Source organism: Salminus brasiliensis, chromosome 11, assembly GCF_030463535.1.
Source record: "Salminus brasiliensis chromosome 11, fSalBra1.hap2, whole genome shotgun sequence".
In the NCBI taxonomy this organism is placed as follows: Eukaryota; Metazoa; Chordata; class Actinopteri; order Characiformes; family Bryconidae; genus Salminus; species Salminus brasiliensis.
In genome coordinates this window covers 24,561,055-24,575,052 of record NC_132888.1, presented here as the reverse complement: position 1 = coordinate 24,575,052, position 13,998 = coordinate 24,561,055, and the positions used below count along the sequence as shown (strand labels likewise).

The 13,998-nt window shown below is 37.5% G+C and overlaps 46 pseudogenes; all 46 read right to left on the bottom strand.

Annotated features, from left to right (window-relative positions):
- Nucleotides 1-173: 173 nt before the first annotated feature.
- LOC140570457 (5S ribosomal RNA) lies at nt 174-292 on the bottom strand (annotated as a pseudogene).
- Nucleotides 293-476: 184 nt separating this feature from the next.
- Nucleotides 477-595, bottom strand: LOC140567728 (5S ribosomal RNA; annotated as a pseudogene).
- Nucleotides 596-780: 185 nt separating this feature from the next.
- Nucleotides 781-899, bottom strand: LOC140568084 (5S ribosomal RNA; annotated as a pseudogene).
- A 185-nt stretch (nt 900-1,084) lies between these two features.
- LOC140570963 (5S ribosomal RNA) lies at nt 1,085-1,203 on the bottom strand (annotated as a pseudogene).
- Nucleotides 1,204-1,388: 185 nt separating this feature from the next.
- LOC140570445 (5S ribosomal RNA) lies at nt 1,389-1,507 on the bottom strand (annotated as a pseudogene).
- Nucleotides 1,508-1,692: 185 nt separating this feature from the next.
- Nucleotides 1,693-1,811, bottom strand: LOC140572641 (5S ribosomal RNA; annotated as a pseudogene).
- Nucleotides 1,812-1,996: 185 nt separating this feature from the next.
- On the bottom strand, nt 1,997-2,115 carry LOC140568518 (5S ribosomal RNA; annotated as a pseudogene).
- Nucleotides 2,116-2,300: 185 nt separating this feature from the next.
- Nucleotides 2,301-2,419, bottom strand: LOC140571153 (5S ribosomal RNA; annotated as a pseudogene).
- Nucleotides 2,420-2,604: 185 nt separating this feature from the next.
- LOC140570489 (5S ribosomal RNA) lies at nt 2,605-2,723 on the bottom strand (annotated as a pseudogene).
- Nucleotides 2,724-2,908: 185 nt separating this feature from the next.
- LOC140568155 (5S ribosomal RNA) lies at nt 2,909-3,027 on the bottom strand (annotated as a pseudogene).
- A 185-nt stretch (nt 3,028-3,212) lies between these two features.
- Nucleotides 3,213-3,331, bottom strand: LOC140570511 (5S ribosomal RNA; annotated as a pseudogene).
- Nucleotides 3,332-3,516: 185 nt separating this feature from the next.
- LOC140566998 (5S ribosomal RNA) lies at nt 3,517-3,635 on the bottom strand (annotated as a pseudogene).
- Nucleotides 3,636-3,820: 185 nt separating this feature from the next.
- Nucleotides 3,821-3,939, bottom strand: LOC140570237 (5S ribosomal RNA; annotated as a pseudogene).
- Nucleotides 3,940-4,124: 185 nt separating this feature from the next.
- LOC140567449 (5S ribosomal RNA) lies at nt 4,125-4,243 on the bottom strand (annotated as a pseudogene).
- Nucleotides 4,244-4,428: 185 nt separating this feature from the next.
- On the bottom strand, nt 4,429-4,547 carry LOC140572352 (5S ribosomal RNA; annotated as a pseudogene).
- Nucleotides 4,548-4,732: 185 nt separating this feature from the next.
- LOC140566000 (5S ribosomal RNA) lies at nt 4,733-4,851 on the bottom strand (annotated as a pseudogene).
- Nucleotides 4,852-5,036: 185 nt separating this feature from the next.
- On the bottom strand, nt 5,037-5,155 carry LOC140567770 (5S ribosomal RNA; annotated as a pseudogene).
- A 185-nt stretch (nt 5,156-5,340) lies between these two features.
- Nucleotides 5,341-5,459, bottom strand: LOC140567683 (5S ribosomal RNA; annotated as a pseudogene).
- Nucleotides 5,460-5,644: 185 nt separating this feature from the next.
- Nucleotides 5,645-5,763, bottom strand: LOC140570190 (5S ribosomal RNA; annotated as a pseudogene).
- Nucleotides 5,764-5,948: 185 nt separating this feature from the next.
- On the bottom strand, nt 5,949-6,067 carry LOC140566253 (5S ribosomal RNA; annotated as a pseudogene).
- Nucleotides 6,068-6,252: 185 nt separating this feature from the next.
- LOC140572322 (5S ribosomal RNA) lies at nt 6,253-6,371 on the bottom strand (annotated as a pseudogene).
- A 185-nt stretch (nt 6,372-6,556) lies between these two features.
- LOC140566236 (5S ribosomal RNA) lies at nt 6,557-6,675 on the bottom strand (annotated as a pseudogene).
- Nucleotides 6,676-6,860: 185 nt separating this feature from the next.
- On the bottom strand, nt 6,861-6,979 carry LOC140567051 (5S ribosomal RNA; annotated as a pseudogene).
- A 185-nt stretch (nt 6,980-7,164) lies between these two features.
- Nucleotides 7,165-7,283, bottom strand: LOC140567116 (5S ribosomal RNA; annotated as a pseudogene).
- Nucleotides 7,284-7,468: 185 nt separating this feature from the next.
- On the bottom strand, nt 7,469-7,587 carry LOC140571565 (5S ribosomal RNA; annotated as a pseudogene).
- A 185-nt stretch (nt 7,588-7,772) lies between these two features.
- Nucleotides 7,773-7,891, bottom strand: LOC140570138 (5S ribosomal RNA; annotated as a pseudogene).
- A 184-nt stretch (nt 7,892-8,075) lies between these two features.
- On the bottom strand, nt 8,076-8,194 carry LOC140566971 (5S ribosomal RNA; annotated as a pseudogene).
- A 185-nt stretch (nt 8,195-8,379) lies between these two features.
- LOC140566483 (5S ribosomal RNA) lies at nt 8,380-8,498 on the bottom strand (annotated as a pseudogene).
- Nucleotides 8,499-8,683: 185 nt separating this feature from the next.
- LOC140566517 (5S ribosomal RNA) lies at nt 8,684-8,802 on the bottom strand (annotated as a pseudogene).
- A 185-nt stretch (nt 8,803-8,987) lies between these two features.
- Nucleotides 8,988-9,106, bottom strand: LOC140573009 (5S ribosomal RNA; annotated as a pseudogene).
- Nucleotides 9,107-9,291: 185 nt separating this feature from the next.
- Nucleotides 9,292-9,410, bottom strand: LOC140570391 (5S ribosomal RNA; annotated as a pseudogene).
- A 185-nt stretch (nt 9,411-9,595) lies between these two features.
- Nucleotides 9,596-9,714, bottom strand: LOC140566758 (5S ribosomal RNA; annotated as a pseudogene).
- A 185-nt stretch (nt 9,715-9,899) lies between these two features.
- Nucleotides 9,900-10,018, bottom strand: LOC140570433 (5S ribosomal RNA; annotated as a pseudogene).
- Nucleotides 10,019-10,203: 185 nt separating this feature from the next.
- Nucleotides 10,204-10,322, bottom strand: LOC140570422 (5S ribosomal RNA; annotated as a pseudogene).
- A 186-nt stretch (nt 10,323-10,508) lies between these two features.
- LOC140566839 (5S ribosomal RNA) lies at nt 10,509-10,627 on the bottom strand (annotated as a pseudogene).
- Nucleotides 10,628-10,812: 185 nt separating this feature from the next.
- LOC140566482 (5S ribosomal RNA) lies at nt 10,813-10,931 on the bottom strand (annotated as a pseudogene).
- A 185-nt stretch (nt 10,932-11,116) lies between these two features.
- On the bottom strand, nt 11,117-11,235 carry LOC140570962 (5S ribosomal RNA; annotated as a pseudogene).
- Nucleotides 11,236-11,420: 185 nt separating this feature from the next.
- Nucleotides 11,421-11,539, bottom strand: LOC140570410 (5S ribosomal RNA; annotated as a pseudogene).
- Nucleotides 11,540-11,725: 186 nt separating this feature from the next.
- Nucleotides 11,726-11,844, bottom strand: LOC140566838 (5S ribosomal RNA; annotated as a pseudogene).
- A 185-nt stretch (nt 11,845-12,029) lies between these two features.
- LOC140566490 (5S ribosomal RNA) lies at nt 12,030-12,148 on the bottom strand (annotated as a pseudogene).
- Nucleotides 12,149-12,333: 185 nt separating this feature from the next.
- LOC140570961 (5S ribosomal RNA) lies at nt 12,334-12,452 on the bottom strand (annotated as a pseudogene).
- Nucleotides 12,453-12,637: 185 nt separating this feature from the next.
- LOC140568144 (5S ribosomal RNA) lies at nt 12,638-12,756 on the bottom strand (annotated as a pseudogene).
- A 185-nt stretch (nt 12,757-12,941) lies between these two features.
- Nucleotides 12,942-13,060, bottom strand: LOC140566572 (5S ribosomal RNA; annotated as a pseudogene).
- A 185-nt stretch (nt 13,061-13,245) lies between these two features.
- Nucleotides 13,246-13,364, bottom strand: LOC140571395 (5S ribosomal RNA; annotated as a pseudogene).
- A 185-nt stretch (nt 13,365-13,549) lies between these two features.
- LOC140571493 (5S ribosomal RNA) lies at nt 13,550-13,668 on the bottom strand (annotated as a pseudogene).
- Nucleotides 13,669-13,853: 185 nt separating this feature from the next.
- Nucleotides 13,854-13,972, bottom strand: LOC140568132 (5S ribosomal RNA; annotated as a pseudogene).
- Nucleotides 13,973-13,998: the final 26 nt, after the last annotated feature.

Sequence of the window (13,998 nt, the reverse complement as noted above, 5' to 3'; positions counted from 1 at the left end):
CAAACTAGAGGATTCAAATTTCATAGATAAGACCATATTTGTTCAAAACCAAGAAAAAGCATTCCATTTCAACACATCAAAATTTACAACACAAAAGAGTTTCAACTACAAATTTGTGCAAAAGATGTAAATAACATGGAAATGTAAGCTTTAATTGTTTGCAGGACTGGAAAAGCTTACAACACCTGGTATTCCCAGACAGTCTCCCATTCAAGTACTAACCAGGCCCAACCCTAGGTAGCTTCTGAGATCAGACGAGATCAGGCGTTCTAAGGGTGGAATGGCCGTAAGCAGAAGAACCTTGCAAACTAGAGGATTCAAATTTCATAGATAAGACCATATTTGTTTAAAATCAAGAAAAAGCATTCCATTTCAACACATCAACATTTACAACACAAAAGAGTTTCAAATACAAATTTGTGCAAAAGATGAAAAAAAATGGAAATATAAGCTTTCATTGTTTGCAGGATTGAAAAAGCTTACAACAACTGGTATTCCCAGACAGTCTTCCATTCAAGTACTAACCAGGCCCAACCCTAAGTAGCTTCTGAGATCAGACAAGATCAGGCGTTCTAAGGGTGGAATGGCCGTAAACAGAAGAACCGTGCAAACTAGAGAATTCAAATTTCATAGCTAAGACCATATTTGTTTAAAACCAAGAAAAAGCATTCCATTTTAACACATCAACATTTACAACACAAAAGAGTTTCAACTACAAATTTGTGCAAAAGATGTAAATAACATGGAAATGTAAGCTTTCTTTGTTTGCAGGATTGAAAAAGCTTACTACACCTGGTATTCCCATTCAGTCTCCCATTCAAGTACTAACTAGGCCCAACCCTAGCTAGCTTCTGAGATCAGACAAGATCAGGCATTCTAAGGGTGGAATGGCCGTAAGCAGAAGAACCTTGCAAACTAGAGGATTCAAATTTCATAGATAAGACCATATTTGTTCAAAACCAAGAAAAAGCATTCCATTTCAACACATCAAAATTTACAACACAAAAGAGTTTCAACTACAAATTTGTGCAAAAGATGTAAATAACATGGAAATGTAAGCTTTAATTGTTTGCAGGACTGGAAAAGCTTACAACACCTGGTATTCCCAGACAGTCTCCCATTCAAGTACTAACCAGGCCCAACCCTAGGTCGCTTCTGAGATCAGACGAGATCAGGCGATCTAAGGGTGGAATGGCCGTAAGCAGAAGAACCTTGCAAACTAGAGGATTCAAATTTCATAGCTAAGACCATATTTGTTCAAAATCAAGAAAAAGCATTCCATTTTAACACATCAACATTTACAACACAAAAGAGTTTCAACTACAAATTTGTGCAAAATATGTAAATAACATGGAAATGTAAGCTTTAATTGTTTGCAGGACTGGAAAAGCTTACAACACCTGGTATTCCCAGACAGTCTCCCATTCAAGTACTAACCAGGCCCAACCCTAGGTAGCTTCTGAGATCAGACGAGATCAGGCGTTCTAAGGGTGGAATGGCCGTAAGCAGAAGAACCTTGCAAACTAGAGGATTCAAATTTCATAGATAAGACCATATTTGTTTAAAATCAAGAAAAAGCATTCCATTTCAACACATCAACATTTACAACACAAAAGAGTTTCAAATACAAATTTGTGCAAAAGATGAAAAAAAAATGGAAATATAAGCTTTCATTGTTTGCAGGATTGAAAAAGCTTACAACACCTGGTATTCCCAGACAGTCTCCCATTCAAGTACTAACCAGGCCCAACCCTAAGTAGCTTCTGAGATCAGACAAGATCAGGCGTTCTAAGGGTGGAATGGCCGCAAACAGAAGAACCGTGCAAACTAGAGAATTCAAATTTCATAGCTAAGACCATATTTGTTCAAAAACAAAAAAAAGCATTCCATTTTAACACATCAACATTTACAACACAAAAGAGTTTCAACTACAAATTTGTGCAAAAGATGTAAATAACATGGAAATGTAAGCTTTAATTGTTTGCAGGACTGGAAAAGCTTACAACACCTGGTATTCCCAGACAGTCTCCCATTCAAGTACTAACCAGGCCCAACCCTAGGTAGCTTCTGAGATCAGACGAGATCAGGCGATCTAAGGGTGGAATGGCCGTAAGCAGAAGAACCTTGCAAACTAGAGGATTCAAATTTCATAGCTAAGACCATATTTGTTCAAAATCAAGAAAAAGCATTCCATTTTAACACATCAACATTTACAACACAAAAGAGTTTCAACTACAAATTTGTGCAAAATATGTAAATAACATGGAAATGTAAGCTTTAATTGTTTGCAGGACTGGAAAAGCTTACAACACCTGGTATTCCCATTCAGTCTCCCATTCAAGTACTAACCAGGCCCAACCCTACCTAGCTTCTGAGATCAGACGAGATCAGGCGTTCTAAGGGTGGAATGGCCGTAAGCAGAAGAACCTTGCAAACTAGAGGATTCAAATTTCATAGATAAGACCATATTTGTTTAAAACCAAAAAAAAGCATTCCATTTCAACACATCAAAATTTACAACACAAAAGAGTTTCAACTACAAATTTGTGCAAAAGATGTAAATAACATGGAAATGTAAGCTTTAATTGTTTGCAGGACTGGAAAAGCTTACAACACCTGGTATTCCCAGAAAGTCTCCCATTCAAGTACTAACCAGGCCCAACCCTAGGTAGCTTCTGAGATCAGACAAGATCAGGTATTCTAAGGGTGGAATGGCCGTAAGCAGAAGAACCGTGCAAACTAGAGAATTCAAATTTCATAGCTAAGACCATATTTGTTCAAAACCAAGAAAAAACATTCCATTTCAACACATCAAAATTTACATCACAAAAGAGTTTCAACTACAAATTTGTGCAAAAGATGTAAATAACATGGAAATGTAAGCTTTAATTGTTTGCAGGACTGGAAAAGCTTACAACACCTGGTATTCCCATTCAGTCTCCCATTCAAGTACTAACCAGGCCCAACCCTAGGTAGCTTCTGAGATCAGACGAGATCAGGCGTTCTAAGGGTGGAATGGCCGTAAGCGGAAGAACCTTGCAAACTAGAGGATTCAAATTTCATAGATAAGACCATATTTGTTTAAAACCAAGAAAAAGCATTCCATGTCAACACATCAAAATTTACAACACAAAAGAGTTTCAACTACAAATTTGTGCAAAAGATGTAAATAACATGGAAATGTAAGCTTTAATTGTTTGCAGGACTGGAAAAGCTTACAACACCTGGTATTCCCATCCAGTCTCCCATTCAAGTACTAACCAGGCCCAACCCTAGGTAGCTTCTGAGATCAGACGAGATCAGGCGTTCTAAGGGTGGAATGGCCATAAGCAGAAGAACCTTGCAAACTAGAGGATTCAAATTTCATAGCTAAGACCATATTTCTTCAGAACCAAGAAAAAGCATTCCATTTCAACACATCAAAATTTATATCACAAAAGAGTTTCAACTACAAATTTGTGCAAAAGATGTAAATAACATGGAAATGTAAGCTTTAATTGTTTGCAGGACTGGAAAAGCTTACAACACCTGGTATTCCCAGACAGTCTCCCATTCAAGTACTAACCAGGCCCAACCCTAGGTAGCTTCTGAGATCAGACAAGATGAGGCGTTCTAAGGGTGGAATGGCCGTAAGCAGAAGAACCTTGCAAACTAGAGGATTCAAATTTCATAGATAAGACCATATTTGTTTAAAACCAAGAAAAAGCATTCCATGTCAACACATCAAAATTTACAACACAAAAGAGTTTCAACTACAAATTTGTGCAAAAGATGTAAATAACATGGAAATGTAAGCTTTAATTGTTTGCAGGACTGGAAAAGCTTACAACACCTGGTATTCCCATCCAGTCTCCCATTCAAGTACTAGCCAGGCCCAACCCTAGGTAGCTTCTGAGATCAGACGAGATCAGGCGTTCTAAGGGTGGAATGGCCGTAAGCAGAAGAACCTTTCAAACTAGAGGATTCAAATTTCATAGATAAGACCATATTTGTTTAAAATCAAGAAAAAGCATTCCATTTCAACACATCAACATTTACAACACAAAATAGTTTCAAATACAAATTTGTGCAAAAGATGAAAAAAAAATGGAAATGTAAGCTTTCTTTGTTTGCAGGATTGAAAAAGCTTACAACACCTGGTATTCCCATTCAGTCTCCCATTCAACTACTAACCAGGCCCAACCCTAGCTAGCTTCTGAGATCAGACAAGATCAGGCATTCTAAGGGTGGAATGGCCATAAGCAGAAGAACCGTGCAAACAAGAGAATTCAAATTTCATAGCTAAGACCATATTTGTTCAAAACCAAGAAAAAACATTCCATTTCAACACATCAAAATTTACAACACAAAAGAGTTTCAACTACAAATTTGTGCAAAAGATGTAAATAACATGGAAATGTAAGCTTTAATTGTTTGCAGGACTGGAAAAGCTTACAACACCTGGTATTCCCAGAAAGTCTCCCATTCAAGTACTAACCAGGCCCAACCCTTGGCAGTTTCTGAGATCAGACGAGATCAGGCGTTCTAAGGGTGGAATGGCCGTAAGCAGAAGAACCTTGCAAACTAGAGGATTCAAATTTCATAGATAAGACCATATTTGTTTAAAATCAAGAAAAAGCATTCCATTTCAACACATCAACATTTACAACACAAAAGAGTTTCAAATACAAATTTGTGCAAAAGATGAAAAAAAAATGGAAATGTAAGCTTTCATTGTTTGCAGGACTGGAAAAGCTTACAACACCTGGTATTCCCAGACAGTCTCCCATTCAAGTACTAACCAGGCCCAACCCTAAGTAGCTTCTGAGATCAGACAAGATCAGACGTTCTAAGGGTGGAATGGCCGTAAACAGAAGAACTGTGCAAACTAGAGAATTCAAATTTCATAGCTAAGACCATATTTGTTCAAAACCAAGAAAAAGCATTCCATTTTAACACATCAACATTTACAACACAAAAGAGTTTCAACTACAAATATGTGCAAAAGATGTAAATAACATGGAAATGTAAGCTTTAATTGTTTGCAGGACTGGAAAAGCTTACAACACCTGGTATTCCCAGACAGTCTCTCATTCAAGTACTAACCAGGCCCAACCCTAGGCAGTTTCTGAGATCAGACGAGATCAGGCGTTCTAAGGGTGGAATGGCCGTAAGCAGAAGAACCTTGCAAACTAGAGGATTCAAATTTCATAGATAAGACCATATTTGTTTAAAATCAAGAAAAAGCATTCCATTTCAACACATCAACATTTACAACACAAAAGAGTTTCAAATACAAATTTGTGCAAAAGATGAAAAAAAAATGGAAATGTAAGCTTTCATTGTTTGCAGGACTGGAAAAGCTTACAACACCTGGTATTCAAAGACAGTCTCCCATTCAAGTACTAACCAGGCCCAACCCTAAGTAGCTTCTGAGATCAGACAAGATCAGACGTTCTAAGGGTGGAATGGCCGTAAACAGAAGAACTGTGCAAACTAGAGAATTCAAATTTCATAGCTAAGACCATATTTGTTCAAAACCAAGAAAAAGCATTCCATTTTAACACATCAACATTTACAACACAAAAGAGTTTCAACTACAAATTTGTGCAAAAGATGTAAATAACATGGAAATGTAAGCTTTCTTTGTTTGCAGGATTGAAAAAGCTTACAACACCTGGTATTCCCATTCAGTCTCCCATTCAAGTACTGACCAGGCCCAACCCTAGCTAGCTTCTGAGATCAGACGAGATCAGGCGTTCTTAGGGTGGAATGGCCGTAAACAGAAGAACCTTGCAAACTAGAGGATTCAAATTTCAAAGATAAGACCATATTTGTTTAAAATCAAGAAAAAGCATTCTATTTCAACACATCAAAATTTACAACACAAAAGAGTTTCAACTACAAATTTGTGCAAAAGATGTAAATAACATGGAAATGTAAGCTTTCATTGTTTGCAGCATTGAAAAAGCTTACAACACCTGGTATTCCCAGACAGTCTCCCATTCAAGTACTAACCAGGCCCAACCCTAGGTAGCTTCTGAGATCAGACGAGATCAGGCGTTCTAAGGGTGGAATGGCCATAAGCAGAAGAACCTTGCAAACTAGAGGATTCAAATTTCATAGATAAGACCATATTTGTTCAAAACCAAGAAAAAGCATTCCATTTCAACACATCAAAATGTACATCACAAAAGAGTTTCAAATACAAATGTGTGCAAAAGATGTAAATAACATGGAAATGTAAGCTTTAATTGTTTGCAGGACTGGAAAAGCTTACAACACCTGGTATTCCCAGACAGTCTCCCATTCAAGTACTAACCAGGCCCAACCTTAGGTAGCTTCTGAGATCAGACGAAATCAGGCGTTCTAAGGGTGGAATGGCCGTAAGCAGAAGAACCTTGTAAACTAGAGGATTAAAATTTCATAGATAAGACCATATTTGTTTAAAATCAAGAAAAAGCATTCCATTTCAACACATCAACATTTACAACACAAAAGAGTTTCAAATACAAATTTGTGCAAAAGATGAAAAAAAAATGGAAATGTAAGCTTTCATTGCTTGCAGGATTGAAAAAGCTTACAACACCTGGTATTCCCAGACAGTCTCCCATTCAAGTACTAACCAGGCCCAACTCTAAGTAGCTTCTGAGATCAGACAAGATCAGGCGTTCTAAGGGTGGAATGGCCGTAAACAGAAGAACCGTGCAAACTAGAGAATTCAAATTTCATAGCTAAGACCATATTTGTTCAAAACCAAGAAAAAGCATTCCATTTTAACACATCAACATTTACAACACAAAAGAGTTTCAACTACAAATTTGTGCAAAAGATGTAAATAACATGGAAATGTAAGCTTTCTTTGTTTGCAGGATTGAAAAAGCTTACAACACCTGGTATTCCCATTCAGTCTCCCATTCAAGTACTAACCAGGCCCAACCCTAGCTAGCTTCTGAGATCAGACGAGATCAGGCGTTCTAAGGGTGGAATGGCCGTAAGCAGAAGAACTTTGCAAACTAGAGGATTCAAATTTCATAGATAAGACCATATTTGTTCAAAACCAAGAAAAAGCATTCCATTTCAACACATCAAAATTTACATCACAAAAGAGTTTCAACTACAAATGTGTGCAAAAGATGTAAATAACATGGAAATGTAAGCTTTAATTGTTTGCAGGACTGGAAAAGCTTACAACGCCTGGTATTCCCAGACAGTCTCCCATTCAAGTACTAACCAGGCCCAACCCTAGGCAGTTTCTGAGATCAGACGAGATCAGGCGTTCTAAGGGTGGAATGGCCGTAAGCAGAAGAACCTTGCAAACTAGAGGATTCAAATTTCATAGATAAGACCATATTTGTTTAAAATCAAGAAAAAGCATTCCATTTTAACACATCAACATTTACAACACAAAAGAGTTTCAACTACAAATTTGTGCAAAAGATGTAAATAACATGGAAATGTAAGCTTTCTTTGTTTGCAGGATTGAAAAAGCTTACAACACCTGGTATTCCCATTCAGTCTCCCATTCAAGTACTAACCAGGCCCAACCCTAGCTAGCTTCTGAGATCAGACAAGATCAGGCGTTCTTAGGGTGGAATGGCCGTAAACAGAAGAACCTTGCAAACTAGAGGATTCAAATTTCAAAGATAAGACCATATTTGTTTAAAATCAAGAAAAAGCATTCCATTTCAACACATCAAAATTTACATCACAAAAGAGTTTCAACTACAAATGTGTGCAAAAGATGTAAATAACATGGAAATGTAAGCTTTAATTGTTTGCAGGACTCGAAAAGCTTACAACACCTGGTATTCCCAGACAGTCTCCCATTCAAGTACTAACCAGGCCCAACCCTAGGTAGCTTCTGAGATCAGACGAAATCAGGCGTTCTAAGGGTGGAATGGCCGTAAGCAGAAGAACCTTGTAAACTAGAGGATTAAAATTTCATAGATAAGACCATATTTGTTTAAAATCAAGAAAAAGCATTCCATTTCAACACATCAACATTTACAACACAAAAGAGTTTCAAATACAAATTTGTGCAAAAGATGAAAAAAAATGGAAATGTAAGCTTTCATTGTTTGCAGGATTGAAAAAGCTTACAACACCTGGTATTCCCAGACAGTCTCCCATTCAAGTACTAACCAGGCCCAACTCTAAGTAGCTTCTGAGATCATACAAGATCAGGCGTTCTAAGGGTGGAATGGCCGTAAACAGAAGAACCTTGCAAACTAGAGAATTCAAATTTCATAGCTAAGACCATATTTGTTCAAAACCAAGAAAAAGCATTCCATTTTAACACATCAACATTTACAACACAAAAGAGTTTCAACTACAAATTTGTGCAAAAGATGTAAATAACATGGAAATGTAAGCTTTCTTTGTTTGCAGGATTGAAAAAGCTTACAACACCTGGTATTCCCATTCAGTCTCCCATTCAAGTACTAACCAGGCCCAACCCTAGCTAGCTTCTGAGATCAGACAAGATCAGGCATTCTAAGGGTGGAATGGCCATAAGCAGAAGAACCTTGCAAACTAGAGGATTCAAATTTCATAGATAAGACCATATTTGTTCAAAACCAAGAAAAAGCATTCCATTTCAACACATCAAAATTTACAACACAAAAGAGTTTCAACTACAAATTTGTGCAAAAGATGTAAATAACATGGAAATGTAAGCTTTAATTGTTTGCAGGACTGGAAAAGCTCACAACACCTGGTATTCCCATTCAGTCTCCCATTCAAGTACTAACCAGGCCCAACCCTAGGTCGCTTCTGAGATCAGACGAGATCAGGCGATCTAAGGGTGGAATGGCCGCAAGCAGAAGAACCTTGCAAACTAGAGGATTGAAATTTCATAGCTAAGACCATATTTGTTCAAAACCAAGAAAAAGCATTCCATTTCAACACATCAAAATTTACAACACAAAAGAGTTTCAACTACAAATTTGTGCAAAAGATGTAAATAACATGGAAATGTAAGCTTTAATTGTTTGCAGGACTGGAAAAGCTTACAACACCTGGTATTCCCATTCAGTCTCCCATTCAAGTACTAACCAGGCCCAACCCTAGGTCGCTTCTGAGATCAGACGAGATCAGGCGATCTAAGGGTGGAATGGCCGCAAGCAGAAGAACCTTGCAAACTAGAGGATTGAAATTTCATAGCTAAGACCATATTTGTTCAAAACCAAGAAAAAGCATTCCATTTCAACACATCAAAATTTACAACACAAAAGAGTTTCAACTACAAATTTGTGCAAAAGATGTAAATAACATGGAAATGTAAGCTTTCATTGTTTGCAGCATTGAAAAAGCTTACAACACCTGGTATTCCCAGACAGTCTCCCATTCAAGTACTAACCAGGCCCAACCCTAGGTAGCTTCTGAGATCAGACGAGATCAGGCGTTCTAAGGGTGGAATGGCCGTAGGCAGAAGAACCTTGCAAACTAGAGGATTCAAATTTCATAGATAAGACCATATTTGTTTAAAACCAAGAAAAAGCATTCCATTTCAACACATCAAAATTTACAACACAAAAGAGTTTCAACTACAAATTTGTGCAAAAGATGTAAATAACATGGAAATGTAAGCTTTCTTTGTTTGCAGGATTGAAAAAGATTACAACACCTGGTATTCCCATTCAGTCTCCCATTCAAGTACTAACCAGGCCCAACCCTAGCTAGCTTCTGAGATCAGACAAGATCAGGCATTCTAAGGGTGGAATGGCCGTAAGCAGAAGAACCTTGCAAACTAGAGGATTCAAATTTCATAGATAAGACCATATTTGTTCAAAACCAAGAAAAAGCATTCCATTTCAACACATCAAAATTTACAACACAAAAGAGTTTCAACTACAAATTTGTGCAAAAGATGTAAATAACATGGAAATGTAAGCTTTAATTGTTTGCAGGACTGGAAAAGCTTACAACACCTGGTATTCCCAGACAGTCTCCCATTCAAGTACTAACCAGGCCCAACCCTAGGTAGCTTCTGAGATCAGACGAGATCAGGCGTTCTAAGGGTGGAATGGCCGTAAGCAGAAGAACCTTGCAAACTAGAGGATTCAAATTTCATAGATAAGACCATATTTGTTCAAAACCAAGAAAAAGCATTCCATTTCAACACATCAAAATTTACATCACAAAAGAGTTTCAACTACAAATGTGTGTAAAAGATGTAAATAACATGGAAATGTAAGCTTTAATTGTTTGCAGGACTGGAAAAGCTTACAACACCTGGTATTCCCAGACAGTCTCCCATTCAAGTACTAACCAGGCCCAACCCTAGGTAGCTTCTGAGATCAGACGAGATCAGGCGTTCTAAGGGTGGAATGGCCGTAAGCAGAAGAACTTTGCAAACTAGAGGATTAAAATTTCATAGATAAGACCATATTTGTTTAAAATCAAGAAAAAGCATTCCATTTCAACACATCAACATTTACAACACAAAAGAGTTTCAAATACAAATTTGTGCAAAAGATGAAAAAAAAAATGGAAATGTAAGCTTTCATTGTTTGCAGGATTGAAAAAGCATACAACACCTGGTATTCCCAGACAGTCTCCCATTCAAGTACTAACCAGGCCCAACTCTAAGTAACTTCTGAGATCAGACAAGATCAGGCGTTCTAAGGGTGGAATGGCCGTAAACAGAAGAACCGTGCAAACTAGAGAATTCAAATTTCATAGCTAAGACCATATTTGTTCAAAACCAAGAAAAAGCATTCCATTTTAACACATCAACATTTACAACACAAAAGAGTTTCAACTACAAATTTGTGCAAAAGATGTAAATAACATGGAAATGAAAGCTTTCTTTGTTTGCAGGATTGAAAAAGCTTACAACACCTGGTATTCCCATTCAGTCTCCCATTCAAGTACTAACCAGGCCCAACCCTAGCTAGCTTCTGAGATCAGACAAGATCAGGCATTCTAAGGGTGGAATGGCCATAAGCAGAAGAACCTTGCAAACTAGAGGATTCAAATTTCATAGATAAGACCATATTTGTTCAAAACCAAGAAAAAGCATTCCATTTCAACACATCAAAATTTACAACACAAAAGAGTTTCAACTACAAATTTGTGCAAAAGATGTAAATAACATGGAAATGTAAGCTTTAATTGTTTGCAGGACTGGAAAAGCTTACAACACCTGGTATTCCCAGACAGTCTCCCATTCAAGTACTAACCAGGCCCAACCCTAGGTCGCTTCTGAGATCAGACGAGATCAGGCGATCTAAGGGTGGAATGGCCGTAAGCAGAAGAACCTTGCAAACTAGAGGATTCAAATTTCATAGCTAAGACCATATTTGTTCAAAACCAAGAAAAAGCATTCCATTTCAACACATCAAAATTTACATCACAAAAGAGTTTCAACTACAAATGTGTGTAAAAGATGTAAATAACATGGAAATGTAAGCTTTAATTGTTTGCAGGACTGGAAAAGCTTACAACACCTGGTATTCCCAGACAGTCTCCCATTCAAGTACTAACCAGGCCCAACCCTAGGTAGCTTCTGAGATCAGACGAGATCAGGCGTTCTAAGGGTGGAATGGCCGTAAGCAGAAGAACTTTGCAAACTAGAGGATTAAAATTTCATAGATAAGACCATATTTGTTTAAAATCAAGAAAAAGCATTCCATTTCAACACATCAACATTTACAACACAAAAGAGTTTCAAATACAAATTTGTGCAAAAGATGAAAAAAAAAATGGAAATGTAAGCTTTCATTGTTTGCAGGATTGAAAAAGCATACAACACCTGGTATTCCCAGACAGTCTCCCATTCAAGTACTAACCAGGCCCAACTCTAAGTAACTTCTGAGATCAGACAAGATCAGGCGTTCTAAGGGTGGAATGGCCGTAAACAGAAGAACCGTGCAAACTAGAGAATTCAAATTTCATAGCTAAGACCATATTTGTTCAAAACCAAGAAAAAGCATTCCATTTTAACACATCAACATTTACAACACAAAAGAGTTTCAACTACAAATTTGTGCAAAAGATGTAAATAACATGGAAATGAAAGCTTTCTTTGTTTGCAGGATTGAAAAAGCTTACAACACCTGGTATTCCCATTGAGTCTCCCATTCAAGTACTAACCAGGCCCAACCCTAGCTAGCTTCTGAGATCAGACAAGATCAGGCATTCTAAGGGTGGAATGGCCATAAGCAGAAGAACCTTGCAAACTAGAGGATTCAAATTTCATAGATAAGACCATATTTGTTCAAAACCAAGAAAAAGCATTCCATTTCAACACATCAAAATTTACAACACAAAAGAGTTTCAACTACAAATTTGTGCAAAAGATGTAAATAACATGGAAATGTAAGCTTTAATTGTTTGCAGGACTGGAAAAGCTTACAACACCTGGTATTCCCAGACAGTCTCCCATTCAAGTACTAACCAGGCCCAACCCTAGGTCGCTTCTGAGATCAGACGAGATCAGGCGATCTAAGGGTGGAATGGCCGTAAGCAGAAGAACCTTGCAAACTAGAGGATTCAAATTTCATAGCTAAGACCATATTTGTTCAAAATCAAGAAAAAGCATTCCATTTTAACACATCAACATTTACAACACAAAAGAGTTTCAACTACAAATTTGTGCAAAAGATGTAAATAACATGGAAATGTAAGCTTTAATTGTTTGCAGGACTGGAAAAGCTTACAACACCTGGTATTCCCATTCAGTCTCCCATTCAAGTACTAACCAGGCCCAACCCTAGGTAGCTTCTGAGATCAGACGAGATCAGGCGTTCTAAGGGTGGAATGGCCGTAAGCAGAAGAACCTTGCAAACTAGAGGATTCAAATTTAATAGATAAGACCATATTTGTTCAAAACCAAAAAAAAGCATTCCATTTCAACACATCAAAATTTACAACACAAAAGAGTTTCAACTACAAATTTGTGCAAAAGATGTAAATAACATGGAAATGTAAGCTTTCTTTGTTTGCAGGATTGAAAAAGCTTACAACACCTGGTATTCCCATTCAGTCTCCCATTCAAGTACTAACCAGGCCCAACCCTAGCTAGCTTCTGAGATCAGACAAGATCAGGCATTCTAAGGGTGGAATGGCCGCAAGCAGAAGAACCTTGCAAACTAGAGGATTCAAATTTCATAGATAAGACCATATTTGTTCAAAACCAAGAAAAAGCATTCCATTTCAACACATCAAAATTTACAACACAAAAGAGTTTCAACTACAAATTTGTGCAAAAGATGTAAATAACATGGAAATGTAAGCTTTCATTGTTTGCAGCATTGAAAAAGCTTACAACACCTGGTATTCCCAGACAGTCTCCCATTCAAGTACTAACCAGGCCCAACCCTAGGTAGCTTCTGAGATCAGACTAGATCAGGCGTTCTAAGGGTGGAATGGCCGTAAGCAGAAGAACCTTGCAAACTAGAGGATTCAAATTTCATAGATAAGACCATATTTGTTCAAAACCAAGAAAAAGCATTCCATTTCAACACATCAAAATTTACATCACAAAAGAGTTTCAACTACAAATGTGTGCAAAAGATGTAAATAACATGGAAATGTAAGCTTTAATTGTTTGCAGGACTGGAAAAGCTTACAACACCTGGTATTCCGAGACAGTCTCCCATTCAAGTACTAACCAGGCCCAACCCTAGGTAGCTTCTGAGATCAGACAAGATCAGGCGTTCTTAGGGTGGAATGGCCGTAAGCAGAAGAACCTTGCAAACTAGAGGATTCAAATTTCATAGCTAAGACCATATTTGTTCAAAATCAAGAAAAAGCATTCCATTTTAACACATCAACATTTACAACACAAAAGAGTTTCAACTACAAATTTGTGCAAAAGATGTAAATAACATGGAAATGTAAGCTTTAATTGTTTGCAGGACTGGAAAAGCTTACAACACCTGGTATTCCCATTCAGTCTCCCATTCAAGTACTAACCAGGCCCAACCCTAGGTAGCTTCTGAGATCAGACGAGATCAGGCGTTCTAAGGGTGGAATGGCCGTAAGCAGAAGAACCTTGCAAACTAGAGGATT